The sequence below is a fragment of the Chiloscyllium punctatum genome, chromosome 25 (genome assembly GCF_047496795.1).
Source record: "Chiloscyllium punctatum isolate Juve2018m chromosome 25, sChiPun1.3, whole genome shotgun sequence".
NCBI lineage: Eukaryota > Metazoa > Chordata > Chondrichthyes > Orectolobiformes > Hemiscylliidae > Chiloscyllium > Chiloscyllium punctatum.
This window is the reverse complement of record NC_092763.1, coordinates 31,398,586-31,415,814: the sequence shown is the minus strand read 5'-3', so window position 1 is coordinate 31,415,814 and position 17,229 is coordinate 31,398,586. Positions and strand designations below refer to the sequence as shown.

General features: G+C 39.2%; 1 protein-coding gene across 2 annotated transcripts in view; it reads right to left on the bottom strand.

Moving 5' to 3' along the window:
- pof1b (POF1B actin binding protein) overlaps nt 1–17,229 on the bottom strand; it is an 82,254-nt gene that overhangs the window by 32,856 nt on the left and 32,169 nt on the right. The gene's annotated exons all lie outside the window — the stretch shown is intronic.

The window sequence follows — 17,229 nt, the reverse complement described above, 5'->3', positions numbered from 1 at the left end:
GAAGTTCCTGTTATTACACATCTTAATAGAAAAGTGCACTTCCTCTGGATAGGTTTGGGAACACATGGGGGGGGGGTAAGGTGTAGCAATAGGGATCACTGGGCAGCAATTGCCACAACTATTCTTTTGGTGTGCAAAGAAGAACTACTTCTTCTGGTTTCATTAAATGTATTTTTAAATTAAAAAAACTACCTCAGCCAGTCTTCACTTCAGATACAATAGCTTTCACTGAGTAAGCTAACCACCCAGGAGCTATGAAAGTGGTTTTGGATTTAAACATGTTCACATAGACTCCAGCTCAACCATGTAGGTCAGCCTCAATCCCAGGAGCAAGTGGAAAGAATCACTGAATCAATTCAATTTCAAATGTTTGCCTTGTATGGTTTCGATGGGTGAAGGGAGTTAAAACCCTCCCTTTTTTGTCAATGTGTACATTTGTATGCAGCATAGTAATGAGAAAAATGTCACAACCATTCTGATCATTTGTTCTGGTTTGTATTTTCATGAAGTGTCCCTTTTAATTTGGGCAGAGAGCCAAACCAAATAAGAGTCTTGTATCATGAAGATACCAAATTGTGCAGTAAGGTAGCCTGCAGTTTCTAATCCAGAAGTTTGCAGATTCACATCCAAACTGGCAAAAGTTGCCAATGACCTTATATAGAGTTGCTTACTAATGAGTCTTGCAATTAAATTGGTGAAAGCTCCATGAAAGTGTATCGACAGTAAATATCACATGATTTTTAAACTAGTTATTTACTAAGATTCATGACATTACTGTGGTTGGAACGATTCTGAAAAAGAGTCACATTGGCCTCAAAAGGTTAACTCTGTTTCTTTCTCTCTCTAGATTCTGCTAGACCTACTGAATTTCTCCAGCACTTTTGGGGTTTTTTTTATTTAGGAAACAGTTAAGTTTACCAACTGTATGCTTTACACCATTGCTGATTTTCATCTGATACACAGATGAAAGAAGTGCCATATCTCAGACTGCTGAAAGCCACAATTTAGAATGTAATCTTCATGGGCTAGAGTTACCAACCAAGGTTAAATCTGATCTGGCTTCCAGTTTTGGGACTTGATTTGTATTAACTGAGAGATCCCAAATACCTTCATTGCCCAATTTAGAAGAATTCCAAATAAGGTTGAAACATATGGGGCAATATATTAAATATGATTGTCTGGAGCTACCTTCAGAAGCGGGCTTGATCCTGGATTATTTCACATTTTAAAATACTCAGAGTAGAATATTAAGATTCATAATCAATTTGTTACCAAATGATTGCATGTCTGGATAGGTTTGCCAACATCAGTTTAAAATTCTTCAGTTGGCATTCTGTTAAACCAGACAGGTGGCATTCCAACTGAAATATTTCTACAGGTTAAAAACACACCTTAAAGTTAGTAACAAATAGATAAAGTACACAAGGTCAACATTTCTATTTGCAACTTATTGTTTGAGAAGCTCAGGTGACCCATTGCATCAATCATAAAGTTGAAAAGAGGAAAGACAGAGGAGGAAAAACAACAGATAATTAGGTGCCACCAAGCTGGAAGGCAAAGGTCAGAAATTTACTAATTGGGGCAGTCCTGCTAAGAATTAATGAGATATGATAATGAGTTAAGGCTTCAACTCAATGATGAGGAACATATATATAACACACCCTTTGTGGTGTTTAAAGGAAGGAGAGAAGCAAGTGCAGAAGACCAATGATAAAATCAAGAGTGACACACAAAGAGAAAATTGTGAAAGTGAGAAGGGCAGAGTCCAGCGTGTGATAAGATCTTTCTTTTATCTTTTCCAACTGGTAGTCTATGGAATTTTTCCATGATGAGGATAGCATTCAATCTTAAGATAAACTTCAGCCTTATAGGGCAGGTTTGATTCCATCTTTAATAAACAAGGTGGTATAGACTTCATTTGTGAATAGAAAGATCAAGCATGAGCCTATCAAGAATAGGCAGCAGCTGCTGGTTGAACTGAAGAAATTGGTTTTGAGAACCCACAATATGTGAAGATTTCTAGTGCTGTCCTGAAGAACATTTGAGTAGTTGAGCATTGCTAGAAGAATGAAGTTTATGTGTAGTAACAGCTCGCTGTGTCTTCATTCTTCTGTTCCATCTCAATCTGTCATAGCTGCCCAACTCTATTTACTTCTTACTTGAATGCCTCCAATCACTACTCATCCCCTTTTAATGTGTGTCCAATCACACATCAAAAACCTGTGTACCTACCAAATTACCCTGTTCTGGGATTCAACAATCAATCTCTCCTTCAATGGTCCTCCGATTCCAGCCTTCTAAACCCAATTTTCTTTCACCAAATATTTGATCCAACCTCAATTCCTTGTATGCAATTTTGCAAGTTTGTATGCAATTTTTTCACAGTACAAAAAAAAGTCATATTGTTTCTTTACATCAAGATGTACCTGATTAATACAATGAGAAGGAAGTTGCTGATTTGGGAGTTGAAACATCAAGGAAGCAATGGCTGAAGTTGAAAAATGAAAGCAGAACAAAGAATACAGTGTTAGAAAATTCCTAAATTGACACAGTTTAAATTATTAACTATAGCAATAAGATTATTTAACAAGCCTTCAGATAGCTCTGAACAAGGCTTTGATGGAAATGTATAAAAGGGTAATTTGTTCAGATTTCAGAGTGTCACTCAGAACTGTGCACTGATTAATTAGCTATAGACATATAGCCTTCCAGCACGGAACACTGATAAGCTCTAGATTGCTTATCTGGTGAAGGATAGTCCATCAGTTAGGGAGGTAACCTAAAACCGAAACTAAATGAAATGAACTCCCTAGGTCCAAACACAAACCAGGCTGGCTGGTCAATCATTAACAGTACATTGTACACTGATATACTGCCTGTGCAGGATTGAATACTCATGTCTTTCATTAGCAGCCATGAAGAGAGGTTGAGTAGGCTCAGGTTGCTTTCTGCTGAGCACAGAAAGCTGACGGGTGACCTGATGGAGGTGGAGAAGATTGGGCAGCATGGACAGGTGGATTGAAGGCAGCTGCTCCTCAGAGTTGAATGGTCAATAACAATAGAACATAATGTTAAAATGAAAGGCAGGAGGTTTAAAGGCAATTTGAAAGAAAATGTTTTCATCCAGAGGAATCTAGAATGTACTACTTGGGAGGGTATTTGAAGCAGGAAGCCTCACAGCCTTTATAAAGTATGTGGATGAACACTTAAAAGATGTCATAACATTCAAGGCCATGGGCCAAGTGCAGGAAGTTTGGTGGAGTATAGATTCAGAGTAGCTTTTGTTGGTGCAGACACAATGGTCCGAAGGGCCACTTCAATAATCTATGAGATCTGTCATATTGGTGACAATATCACTTTAAAGGAATCCACCACCTCCTTTGAAATATATTATTATAGGCAAAATAGTTAATAGAATGGCAACCACAAACCTTGATTTTCATAGATAACATTTCCAATTTGTTTTCCATTGGGATGTGAACTCTGTGTAACCTCGGTTGGGAAGGTCCAATGGAATTAAGTGCCTATCTGGTATCTAACTAGATAGCATTGGGGCATTTCTATGATTCAGGAAATTTGGACAGGAACACCAAGTCACAGGCTGGTGGCTTTTTGCTGTTTCAGTCCCAAGGGCACTGATGGCTATTGCTGGTAAAATATCCAGGGAGAAACCTCGGATCACCAAGGGACACAGGTCACTGAGAGCTGGATAGGGGTCAGCAGTTGGAGGCGATGGAGATCAGAGGAAATGGCAAAGGGATGATTTTCAGTGGACCCTCTTTTTCAGTGTCAGGTCCCTCAATTACTAATGAAGGATCCTGAATGAAGGAATCCTCCAATTCCATTCACCCTGAATGAGGCTGCAACCACTGTGATTTGCTTTTGAGTCTCCTCAAATGGTGAATCCCCCACCTGCTGTTAGTACATTCGGAGTAAAATTAATTGGGCTCAGCGAAACTAAACTTAAGAGATCATATAATGCAGACAGCCTCAAGTTCAGAGGTGAACTACTGGAGGACAGGAGGTAAACAAGTGCCCAGTAAGGCATCTGCAAAGTTCAAACAGCAGGAAATTTTCCTACAATTTTCCATTCACCATTCAACGCTCCAACTGAACTCAGCTTTACTCAATTTACCCTTGATCAAATGTTTTCATTGCAGTGATATCCCTGGGCTGGAATAGTTGACGTGCAACAACCATAAATATCTTCTTTGTGATGGGTTTGATTCCAATGAGCAGAGAGATTTGAAATAACTCCAATTTTGCTAGGGATCCTGATGCCATGCTCACTCAAATGCTCCACCATAATGGAGAATGAGGATGTTTTTGGATCCTCTGACAGTCCACTACCATTTACAACGGGACATAGCAGAACAGCAAACATTTAATTAGTTGGTTGTGAGATCATTTAGCACTGTCTGTAGCTTGGTGTTTCCACACAGTAGCACGTAGATAGTCCTGCGATGCAGTTTCATTAGGTGAGCACCTCATCTTTAAGTGTGCCTGATCTGTTCCTAGTGTCCTCTTCTGCACTTCTCATTGAAACTTGGATTGATATTAACGCTAGAGTGAATGACATGACTAGCCCTTGTGGCTGAATATAATTCTACTATTGTTCATAGTCTGCAGCACCTCGTGGATACTGAGATTAGAGCTGATGAATCTTGTGTGTCTCTATCCTATTTATCAGAATGATAATGTCACACAACATGAATGCGACTTTGTCTTTGCAAGGACTGCACGGTGGTCACTCCTACCATCACGGACCAATTGGATAGTGAAGTCAGACCAAGTAGGATTTTCCCTTATGTTTTTCCTCCTATTACCTTCATTGGAAAAAATATGGCAGATATGTCCTTCAAGATTCAGCCATCTCAGTCAGTGGTGGTGTTATTGAGTCACTTTTAGTGATGGGTATTGTGTCCCCTTACTCCCCTCAGTGCTTCTTCCAAATAGTGTTCAACATAAGGGAAAAATTTGTAGTTCAAAAGGGAACAGTAGGTGGCAGTTATTTTTATAAGCTCCTGTGAATCCAATCTCTGATTTTCCAGACTTATAGAGTCAGAGATGTACAGCATGGAACCAACGACATTGGAAGGGAAAAGGTTGAGATTCTGAAGGGAGATTACAGAGAGTTAGACAGAAATTTAAAAAAGGAGTCCTCAAGGGTAGTAATATCTGGATTACTCCCAGTGCTACGAGCGAGTGAGAGCAGGAATAGGAGGATAGAGCAGATGAATGCATGGCTGAGGAGCTGGTGTATGGGAGAAGGATTCATGTTTTTGGATTATTGGAATCTCTTTTGGGGTAGAAGTGACTTGTACAAGGAGGACGGATTGCACTTAAATTGGAAGGGGACTAATATACTGGCAGGGAAATTTGCTAGAACTGCTTGGGAGGATTTAGACTAGTAAGAGGGGGGGGGGGGGAACCCATGGGGGTAGTGAGGAAAGAGATCGATCTGAGATGGGTACAGCTGAGAACAGAAATGAGTCAAACAGTCAGGACAGGGAGGGACAAGGTAGGACTAATAAATTAAACTGCATTTATTTCAATGCAAGGGGCCTAACAGGGAAGGCAGATGAACTCAAGGCATGGTTGGGAACATGGGACTGGGATATCATAGCAATTAGTGAAACATGGCTCAGGGGTGGGCAGGAGTGGCAGCTTAATGTTCCAGGATACAAATGCTACAGGAAGGATAGAAAGGGAGGCAAGAGAAGAGGGGGAGTGGCATTTTTGATAAGGGAGAGTATTCCTCGTAGTCATGCTACCTTCTCTCAGTCTTTAAAAATATACTCAAACTGCCTTTGGATTTTATCGCTGACTAATTCTGAAATTTTATTTTACCTTCTCCTTTACAAATTTCAAGATGCTTCACAAAGTAATATGAGGTACCAAAGGCACGCTGGATACACAATGAAAATGTTCTTGGACTTGAAACCTACACAACTGTGCAAGTTTCCATTGGTCAGAGTTGCCAATTCAGTCTTTGGGATCATTACAAAAACGTTTAATAGAAACCTTTAGTTTATGTGAGTGCAACAGCTTCCTTCCTAATGATGCACAAGATCAAAGAAAATTCCTGAAGGGTACACCAACTCAAGTATTTACTTGAAGATCTCATCAGTTATTAAAGATAAATGTTTCAGATTCCATGCCATTTAAGCAAGCTCACAAGACTTAACTGGTTACTTAGTAACCAACAAGAAAAACAACTAATCGCAGAAGTAAATTCCAAGAGATGTAGGAGATCTGAACTCTCAGATATTCCATTTCCCAGAACCTTCTAGAGAAGAATGAAAAGTAGATTCTTTAAACAGTTCATAAACTATTATATGGATTGGAAAGTCATTCTTCACCTTCACCTTTTTGTGCACACAAAGAGGAATAAGTTCAGAACGATGCTTCAAGTACGGGTGATTGCTCAGTCTTAACTATCATGCAACTGGTACAAATTCGGGACATTTTCAGGGTTTTCTTATACAAATGCCAATCTTCCATTTCAGTTGTGGAATTCAGCTAAATTCATTGATATTGAAGTTTGAAATTAACCATTTCCAAAAAAGCAAGCAATGAATAATGAAGGAGCACACATTGTGGCCCCTTCAAATATTCTAGCACTACATTAAGTAAGGACTTGTACAGTAAATGGGTCGTCACCTGTTCTTATAAAAATAAGTATAGCTTTTTTGAGAAAAGTAGTTTTGGTTAAGACATTCAAAAGGTGTTGCTCTCATATTTAAGATGTCTGTTACAAACAAGCTCTAACCAATCAATCAAGGTTCTAGTTAAAGAATGTGCAGAATCAGCTCATAAAAGGTATTGGCTTTGATTTACTGCTAAAAACTTCAATTCTTTATAGGTGGTGCTACATAGAAATGTAGTAAATCATTGCAAGTTGTCAAAAAATATATAATCATGGAATTGGATGTTGCTCACCTCTAAGTGACTTTGAGAATTCATTCAAATTATCTGATAATTCAAACATTTTGAATTCTGGAGTGCACAATTTTGTATGTGTGTGTTTATGTTTGTGTTAATACATTTCAGCTTTATGTCTGGCTGGTTCTCAACCTATACTGTAGAATAAAACAATTTATGTTAATAGTGGATCGAAGCACTGCATAGAAGCATTAATAAAACAAAGCATGCCACCAAGTCACATAAGGAGCCATTAGGTTAGATGACTAACAGCTTGGGCAAAGAAGAAGATTTAAAAAGAAGGAAGGCAAGGTTGGGAGGCAAAGGAGTTAAGGGATGGTTTTCCAGAGTTTGGTCCAGGGCAACTGAAGGCACTCAGTCATCAACAATAAAGCAATAATAGTTGGGAATGTATAAGAGGTCAAATTAGAGAATCTCATATTTCAAAGGATTATGGAATTGGATGAGATTACTGATAGAGGCGCACGATAAGAAGGGATTTGAGAATGCAAAAAGATAATATTTTTGAGCCAAGTTTACGTCTCTGCTTTCCAAACATCTGTTAATTTTCCTATTTACCTTTAAATGAAAATATAAGCTCAAAGTATTGAATTAAGAGCACCCAAGTACGGGTTTAACTGGAATTTTCGGATAGGAGGTGGTGATTTAATTTCCTGCTGACCTACAATGTTAGGTTCATCTACATTTTGTATCAGCTGGATGTGACCAATTGACAGACATTATTACTTTGGAATAGTGCAAAGATTAAAGTATTCACCCCACAAGCTGAAACAAGATGACTAATGGAAACCTGCATGAAAGGAGGACCAAGAAGAAACTAGTCTCTTTCCCTCACCAATACAGGTTAACATTCTTCACAGGCGAAAGATTATTTTTAAAACTCTCATATTGGAGTGTATGTCCAGAGCTGTAGGATGATAATTAGAAATATAAACACTTACCAAGAGCAAATGCATTTAAAGAATTACATCACATGATTGAAGTAAAGATCAATAATCATAATTTTGATTTTAGTACTTAGGTCTTGAAATCTATGTTTTCTGTATTGGCACAGAATTGCCATTGAAACAGTGCAAAGGAAATGTCAATGTTCACAAACATCAAGGAAAATAATATTCATAATTTGGCCACTGAAATTCAAAAGTAAATTTTGGTTGCTTACAAGATATAGTAAGTTATCATTAATTCAACTAACTAACTCCCACAAGAGGTTAGAGAAGAGACTGGGACTGGTGAATATTTCTCAATAATAAGCATTCTGCAAAAAACAGACAGAATAGCTACAATTTGCAACCAGATCAAAAAGGTTTTGTCTACAGTGTTTTGCATCACCTCATAGGCTAGAGCATTTTTAAAGTTAATCTGGCTCTCTCTTTTGAATAAAAGTCATCGATTCAAAGGTGAATCAATTGAGTTAACCACCGGCAAAACAAAAACCTCATTGAGTTATTTGGACATACACTGGAACTCCTGCACAAGACCACAGTAGAAGTATCTGTTCCTTTAAAAATATTCACAAAGCCATAATGTTGCAGTTCATAAATGTTTCAGTAGGCTAGTTGCCAGCAGCTAGAAGGCATAAACGAAAACCAAACCTCCTAAATCACGTCATTCTAGCTTAATTAATCCTTGGCAACTTAAAATTTCTTATTATAAAAACAAAAGTCATGCTGATGCTGGAAATCCAGAAATAAATAAAATATCCAAAATACTCAGTAATCTGGGCAGCATCTAAGAAGCAAGTGATGGGTTGGAATTTTGCCATTGAAGCAGGAAAGTCTCCCCATTTGGCAGATTCATCTCCATGGGCACAATTGTTGCACGCATGATTTTTGTTCCAGTGATTTTGGATCTGATCCATGATTGTCTCTGGAGGCAGTGCCATGACAGCTATATAAAGTTAAAAATTATACAACACCAGGTTATGGTTCAACAGGTCGATTTGGTAGCACTAACTTTCAGAGTGCTGCTCCACAACTACCTTCCGAAGGAGCAGCACACCGGAAGCTAGTGCTTCCAAATTAACCTGTTAGGCTATAATACAGTGTTGTGAGATTTTTAACTTTGTCCACCTCAGTCCAACATGAGCTCCTTCACTTCATAGCTATATAAAGCAAATTAGTGCTGGGTCACGCTGGTTAGAAAGGTGGCTACAATTCTTAGATTTCAGCTTAGCTATGTGAAAAGTTGTGATGTGGAGTTGCCAATGTTGGACTGGGTTAACAAAGTTAAAAATCACACACCAGGTTTTGATCTTGGAACAGACAGACTCTAACCTCACGCATTATCTGAGCTGAGATGTCACTTTTTTTTAAAAATATAAAACCTTAAGTTATCTTGGTAATGTGACTTGAAAGAAGTTCTGGATATACATATTAATGAATCGAAACCTGCAATCTGGTCGAAGTGATCGAGTCTTAATAGCAATCTAGGTTTAAATCTGAGGAAGGGCTTTTGCCCAAAACATCGATTCTCCTGCTCCTTGGATGCTGCCTGACCTGCTGTGCTTTTCTAGCACCACTCTAATCTAGACAGCAATCTAGGTTTGTTCAATACATCACATCAGTTGTATGACACTGATTTTTTACTGTAAATTCTGTGTCCTATGATCCTGCCCCACCAGCCACCTGATCAAGGAGCAGCACTCAGAGCTTGTACTTCCAAATAACCCTGTTGGACTATAATTTGGTGTTGTGTGATTTTTAACTGTGTGAAAAATTATCAGACCCTCAAATTCTTACTCTCCACCCAGACCCATGTACCCTCCTACTTCTGTGCCATTGTCCATATATCCTTGCCATTTCATGCCCCTTATATCCCCAGGGCACCACTCTGTAACCTTCACAGTTACTCACTCAGTAACCACTATAAGCAGGCCATCACAAAAGAAGGAAAAACATCTAACAATTTAACAGAGCTCTCCTTCATACAAGTCTGATACTGAAAAAATCTGTTACAAAATGCATTCAAAATTTTAAATCCCCTTAGTGTCAATCTGTTAAAAAAACAAACAACTTCAAAGACAACTAATCATTTAATAGCGCCTTAAAACTATCAATTAAAATGTGAACTCATACTGCCTGCTGAGTTAAGTGATGTTAGAGCTTTTGAAATTCTGCCAGCATTCATAATAAGCCCAGTATTAATAACAGCCCTTTCAGAGAAGTCACCAATGAAGTCTACAGAAACAGCAGAAATATATGGCTGACAGGTTTTTGCTATATTACTCCAGATGGCTTGTTAATCAACACTTAAGCAGCAAATACCTGCTCATTTACTCTGACAGCAACCGTGTTTAAATGGGATTTAAATAAATTTAGATTGTAGCACTTGAACAAACGTTTTCATCCTTCAGGAATGTTTATACTTCTGTAAATTCATGATTCCCACACTCTGTATTAATACACTTGGAACAATTAAAAGATTGGGCCTATTCAAACTTTGTGCTAACTTCAAATGGAGCTGCTGTGAGAATAACACACCAAACCCACCTACCTATTAGCAATGAGGGAATACGCAGGAACTGGGAGAAGGTAATCCACATCCGAGTCCCACCTGTCACTGTTAAAATAACTTTTTAGTTCCTCTGACATTAGGGGTCATTTTCATATTCACTGTCCACAATCTTTATAAAAAGTTAAAAAATCATCCTTCGTTAGCAGCGCTCCGAAAGCTAGCGTGCTTTTAATTAAACCTGTTGGACTATAACCCGGTGTTGTGTGATTTTTAACTTTGTACACCCCAGTCCAACACCATCATCTCCACATCATCACAATCTTTATAATTTACTTAATATCTTCTGCAGAAAATTCAGCAAAGACCGAAAATAATTTAGTGACGAACATGCAAACCTAGTGTGTTGTTCCCAAGATTAGTTTTCTCTGCATTATCCGAGTGAGGCGAACAAGGTGAGGCGCCATACATTCCTTTGCAACTTACCCAAATGATCACAACTCATGTAAATATCTGGACTGTGAATCCTTCATTTGACATCTATGTATTCACTTCTACTACAAGTTACCAGATAGCAACTACAGAAATAATCTTGATCTATTTTCCTTCACTAACCTGGGAGCACTTTGATCAATGGTAACACATTCCACTGCCATCCTCTTTGAGATTGGTCAATTGAGTACCAACTGAGCACTTCCTTTGTCTGTAACTTTTACTAATCATCAGACAGATATATTCAAAGAAACAGGTTACAATTACTGTAAAGATATGTAAATTTTGTAAAGATATTATTGTAATTTTGTAATCAGATACTAATGTCTTAAAAGTTGTCAGAAGAGATATATAGCATGGAAAAGTGGCATTTGAATGATGCATTTCATATAATTAAAATGAAATAATATCCAAATAGCAGTGAATTTATTACTTCACTAAAGAATCAACCTGGCATGGACTTGACCAGAAAGCAGAGCTGAATCCCAACATTCAATTATTTTGAATGGATTGTTAATTGAAAATCGGTCCATTTTAGTCTAAATATGAGTTAATACTCCATAAGTTGCAGAATTGATATTTAAAATTGAGGAATCAATTACTGTGCAATTTGAGTGACAAAACAATAAATTATGAACTTATTGGGTGGAATTTAATAAAGAAGTCGCAGATCCTGTTGACAGACTAGGAAGCCGGAAGGGCCAGGCCAAATGCGATCACACTGCAGCTAGCCTCTTAGATGAAGTGACACATAGGGCCAGTTCAATTACATTACAGGGTGCACTGAAGTGAAAATGTCAACATTACAGAGAGTGTTTCATTGCACATGTCCTCCAGTACGAGTGTGCAGCAGACTAGCTAGATGATCTCATTTTCTAGTGCTCTTCAATACTAAGAGATGGACCTCAGCATACTCGCCCTGCTTTGGATTTTCTGAGATCTCTGCTGTCCCTTTCTGGCTTCAGCTCAGCTCAGATTTGAGCTTCCTCTATGAAGCTCTTTCCCTTAGCAAATCTGAGTCGTCCCTTCTCAGATTTTTGCTCATCCTACTCCTCTTGCCTGAAACTCACTTTCATAGAAATCAGATCCAAGCATCTCCCATTTGATTTGCAAGGCTTCATCTATCTCAGGTGAAAGGATGCAAATGCAGCTCAACAAATTTCACAAGTGTTTTAGTGATCTTCCTGTCCTTTGCAGATTTATTTTTGCAGCCTCTCAAAATTCCACGCATGCATTTGATTAAAATATGTTTTCCTGCCATTGGGATTCTGATGCAAATCCTCCTATGGTCTACTATCACATTATCTGTATCTAGCAAGCTTCATTAGACTCTATGCTTTTTTTGTGCAGTACTAATAATTACTCTAGAGGTCATTTAGTCTTATGTACAACTGCAAGGCAAGTTACATCATTACATCTTCACAACAGCTACAATAGCTGATCTCAGCCACATTTTCGCAAACTCAGCCATATCCTCCAAATTGTTGCAACAGTACTTACGTTAGCAATCTTTCCCAAAGCACTGCTGGAGCAACCTCCTCAGATAACCATCATTAAAAAAACTGAATCTACTTTTCTCCAGACTCAAATTCTAAATGCAAACAAAATGGACAAGTAATGAAACTAGAGTCTAAACAACAAGTGTTTGAGAAACCTAGCAAGTCTGGCAGCATTTGTGGAGAGAGAAACAGTGTCAATGTTTCAAGTCAACCATGACCCTGTTGAAGAACAGTCATATTGAACTCAAAATGTTGAGTTCGTTTTTCTCTCCACAGATGCTGTCAGACCTGCTGAGTTTCGCTGGCATTTCCTTTTTATTTAGATTTGCATTATTTTGCTTTTATTGAAGCATAAGTCAATTTTGACACAAGATAATTTAAATATTAATTTAATTCATTCAAACCATGAGACATGCATTTAACACTTCTACCATCTTTCACAAATCTTCCTTTCAAAACTGAAATCCACCCTCTACATTAACTACAGCCTTATCTTCTTTTCATCTTCAATTTTCTTGTGTTATTACCTTCAATCTTCAAATCCATCTCCTGCACTAATACAGCTGAACCTTCCGCTCCAGCCTTTGACCCTCAAACCACACTGAAGACAATATCAATGTTGCAAGTGACATTCTCTTCTGAAAATGTGACAATAGTGCATAATCTACCTTGATATTTCTCTTAATTCACCATATCAATCTCCTCCACCAGCTGTCCCATCTTGTCCGGTACTGTTGGACTGTCATTACCTCATTCATTCTTGCCTTTACTCATGTCATTTGAAGAACAGACATACCTGAAGCATATCATACCTGATACTGCAATTTGAAATGTTGATGGTGATGATATATTCAGAGTCTGAGTTGCTGTGGCTAAATGCACAATTACAAATATATCACCCAGAGAAATAGGTAGGAATGGTAAAGGGCTCAATGTTCTTTCCATCACAGGGCTGGCATGACTCTCTCCCAATTCTTCCCATATGCCTATATTTATAGGTTGATGCACAGACTCTTGGCTGCTTTATGAACACATGTTCCTTGGCAATTAATCCTAGTTTGGGATTCAAACTCAAAGCTTCTGTTTCAGAGGGGGAGCTGCCAGCCATTGAATCACAAGATTGGGGGCAGCACAGTGGCACAGTGGTTAGCACTGTTGCCTCACAGCACCAGAGACCCAGGTTCAATTCCTGCCTCAGGCGACTCTGTGTGGAGTTTGCACATTCTCCCCGTATCTGCGTGGGTTTCCACCGGGTGCTCCGGTTTCCTCCCACAATCCAAAAATGTGCAGGTTAGGTGAATTGGCTATGCTAAATTGTCCGCAGTGTTGGGTGAAAGAGTAAATGTAGTGGAATGGGTCTGGGTGGGTTGCGCTTCGGCGGGTCAGTGTGGACTTGTTGGGCCAAAGGGCCTGTTTCCACGCTGTAAATAATCTAATCTAAAATATATTAAGATCTTGGGGACTCAATGCGCAAAAATAAAATACATGTTCTTTTTCTCAGAACTGTCATTTTCTATTTTAAGGAGCAATAGAAAATAGGTGCAGGAGTAGGCCATTCTGCCCTTCCAGCCTGCACCACCATTCAATATGGTCATGGCTGATCATCCTTAATCAGTATCCTGTTCCTGCCTTATCTCCATAACCCTTGATTCCACTATCCTGGAGAGCTCTATCCAACTCTTTCTTAAATTAATCCAGAGACTGGGCCTCCCTCTGGGGCAGAGCATTCCACACAGCCACCACTCTCTGGGTGAAGAAGTTTCTCCTCATCTCTGTCCTAAATGGTCTACCCCGTATTTTTAAGCTGTGTCTTCTGGTACGGCACTCACCCATCAGCGGAAACATGTTTCCTGCCTCCAGAGTGTCCAATCCTTTAATAATCTTAGATGTCTCAATCAGATCCCCTCTCAGTCTTCTAAACTCAAGGGTATACAAGCCCAGTTGCTCCAGTCTTTCAGCGTAAGGTAGTTCCGCCATTCCAGGAATTGACCTCGTGAACCTATGCTGCACTCCCTCAATAGCCAGATTGTCTTTCCTCAAATTTGGAGACCAGAACTGCACACATTACTCCAGGTGTGGTCTCACCAGGGCCCTGCACAGCTGTAGAACCTCTTTGCTTCTATACTCAATCCCTCTTGTTATAAAGGCCAGCATGCTATTAGCCTTCTTCTTAGTCCTTGAGTATGAGATGTACGAACAGCAGAGCAGTTCGGATAAGATCTTGTGTAGAAAATATCTAATTGTCATTAACCCTTTGCCTTTATCTCCAGAATTTTCCTAACCATTGATGCATTGTATTACAGGTTAAAATTCTCCTTATGGAGGACATTATCCTGACCTAGCAGATTCTGAGCAGCATGTTTCGCTTATTATGAGAAAAGTTTAATCTGCTTTGGTACTAATAAAACACAACTCTCAGGCCTTTATAAGAACAGTCTAAGATCTGCCGATTTTCCTGCTGAGTCAGGCAAGGACTATGAAGGTGAGCATATTTTCCCATATTCCTGAAAATCTATAAATATCCAGAAATGTGTTTATGCCTCATCATCTTCTGTAACAGTCCGATATAGTAAGCTCCCAATACCAACTTAACATGCTTAAGAGTGACAGACACAGAGTTGGCCAATGATAGTTTATGCTTGAAAATTTAACTTGCTTTTCACATTTAGATGCCTGTTCTCAATTGCTGAAGAATGCGGATCCCTCACATAACAACTAATTACAAGTTAGAAATTTTTTCCTTATATTATTATTAATCTTCCTTTTATATATTAGATAAAAGAGCTCTGCAAAGCATCTGCCTTCCCTGTGCAAAAGCTCTGCACAGGGAAGGCAGATGAACTCAGGGCATGGTTAGGAACATGGGACTGGGATATCATAGCAATTACAGAAACATAGCTCAGGGATGGGCAGGACTGGCAGCTTAATGTTCCAGGATACAAATGCTACAGAAAGGATAGAAGAGAGAGGAGAGGGAGTGGCATTTTTGATACGGGAGAGCATTCCAGCTGTGCTGAGGGAGGATATTCCCAGAAATACATCCAGGGAAATTATTTGGGTGGAACTGAGAAATAAGAAAGGGATGATCACCTTATTGGGATTGTATTATAGACCCCCTAATAGTCAGAGGGAAATTGAGAAACAAACTAAGAATAATAGGGTGGTTATGGTAGGGGATTTTAACTTCCAAACATAGACTGGGACTGCCATAGTGTGAAGGGTTTATACGGAGAGGAGTTTGTTAAGTGTGTACACGACAATTTTCTGATTCAGTATGTGGATGTACCGACTAGAGAAGGTGCAAAACATGATCTACTCTTGGGAAATAAGGCAGGGCAGGTGACTGAGGTGTCAGTGGGGGAGCACTTTGAGGCCAGCGACCATAATTCTATTAGATTTAAAATAGTGATGGAAAAGGATAGACCAGATTGAAAAGTTGAAGTTCTAAATTGGAGAAAGGCAAACTTTGACGGTATTAGGCAAGAACTTTCATAAGTTGATTGGGGCAGATGTTCGCAGGTAAAGGGATGGCCGGAAAATGGGTAACTTTCAGAAATTAGATAACGAGAATCCAGAGAAAATATATTCCTGTTAGGGTGAAAGGGAAGGCTGGTACATATAGGGAATGCTGGATGACTAAAGAAATTGAGGGTTTGGTAAGAAAAAGAAGGAAGCATTTGGAAGGTATAGACAGGATAGATCAAGTGAATCCTTAGAAGAGTATAAAAGAAGTAGGAGTATACTTAAGAGGAAAATCAGGATGGCAAAAAGGGGACTTGAGATAGCTTTGGCAAATAGAATTAAGGAAAATCCATAGAGTTTTTACATATACATTAAGGACAAAAGGGTAACTAGGGAGACAATAGGGCCCTTCAAAGATCAGCAAGGCAGCATTTGTGTGCAGCTGCAGAAAATGGGGGAGATACTAAATGAATATTTTGCATCAGTATTTACTGTGGAAAAGGATATGGTAGATACAGACTGTAGGGAAACAGACGGTGATATCTTGCAAAATGTCCAGATTTACAGAGAAGGAAGTGCTGGATGTCTTGAAACGGGTAAAGGTGGATAAAAGGTGGATACTGCGTGCAATTCTGGTCTCCTTCCTATCAGAAAGATGTTGTGAAACTTGAAAGGGTTCAGAAAATATTCAAAAGAATGTTGCCATGGTTGGAGGATTTGAGCTACAGGGAGAGGCTGAATGGGCTGGGGCTGTTTTCCCTGGAGCGTCGGAGGCTGAGGGGTGACCTTATAGCGGTTTACAAAATTATGAGGGGCATGGATAGGGTAAATAGGCAAAGTCTTTTCCCTGGGGTCGGGGAGTCCAGAACTAGAGGGTATAGATTTAGGGTGAGAGGGGAAAGATATAAAAGAGACCTACGGGGCGACTTTTTCACACAGAGGGTGGTATGTGTATGGAATGAGGTGCCAGGGGACGTGGTGGAGGCTGGTACAATTGCAATATTTAAGAGGCATTTGGGTGGGTATATGAATAGGAAGAGTGTAGAGGGATATGGGCTGGGTGCTGGCACGTGGGACTAGACTGGGTTGGGATATCTGGTCAGCATGGATGGGTTGGACCGAAGGGTCTGTTTCCATGCTGTATGTCTCTATGACTCTAAAAGTGTAATTAAGTCATCTGTCCAATCTCAGGATTAAACGTTCTACACAATCTCTCTTTTTACAATATAAAAAAAATGACTTTTGTTCTCAGTCAGAGGTGTGGACTTTCTGAATCAGAGCTCAAAATACACAAGAACAGTGGTAATTTCAGACCTGAAATCCCCAATCGACCAGGGAAGAATCCCTCACCGGGGTGACCAATCTCAAGGAAGATCTG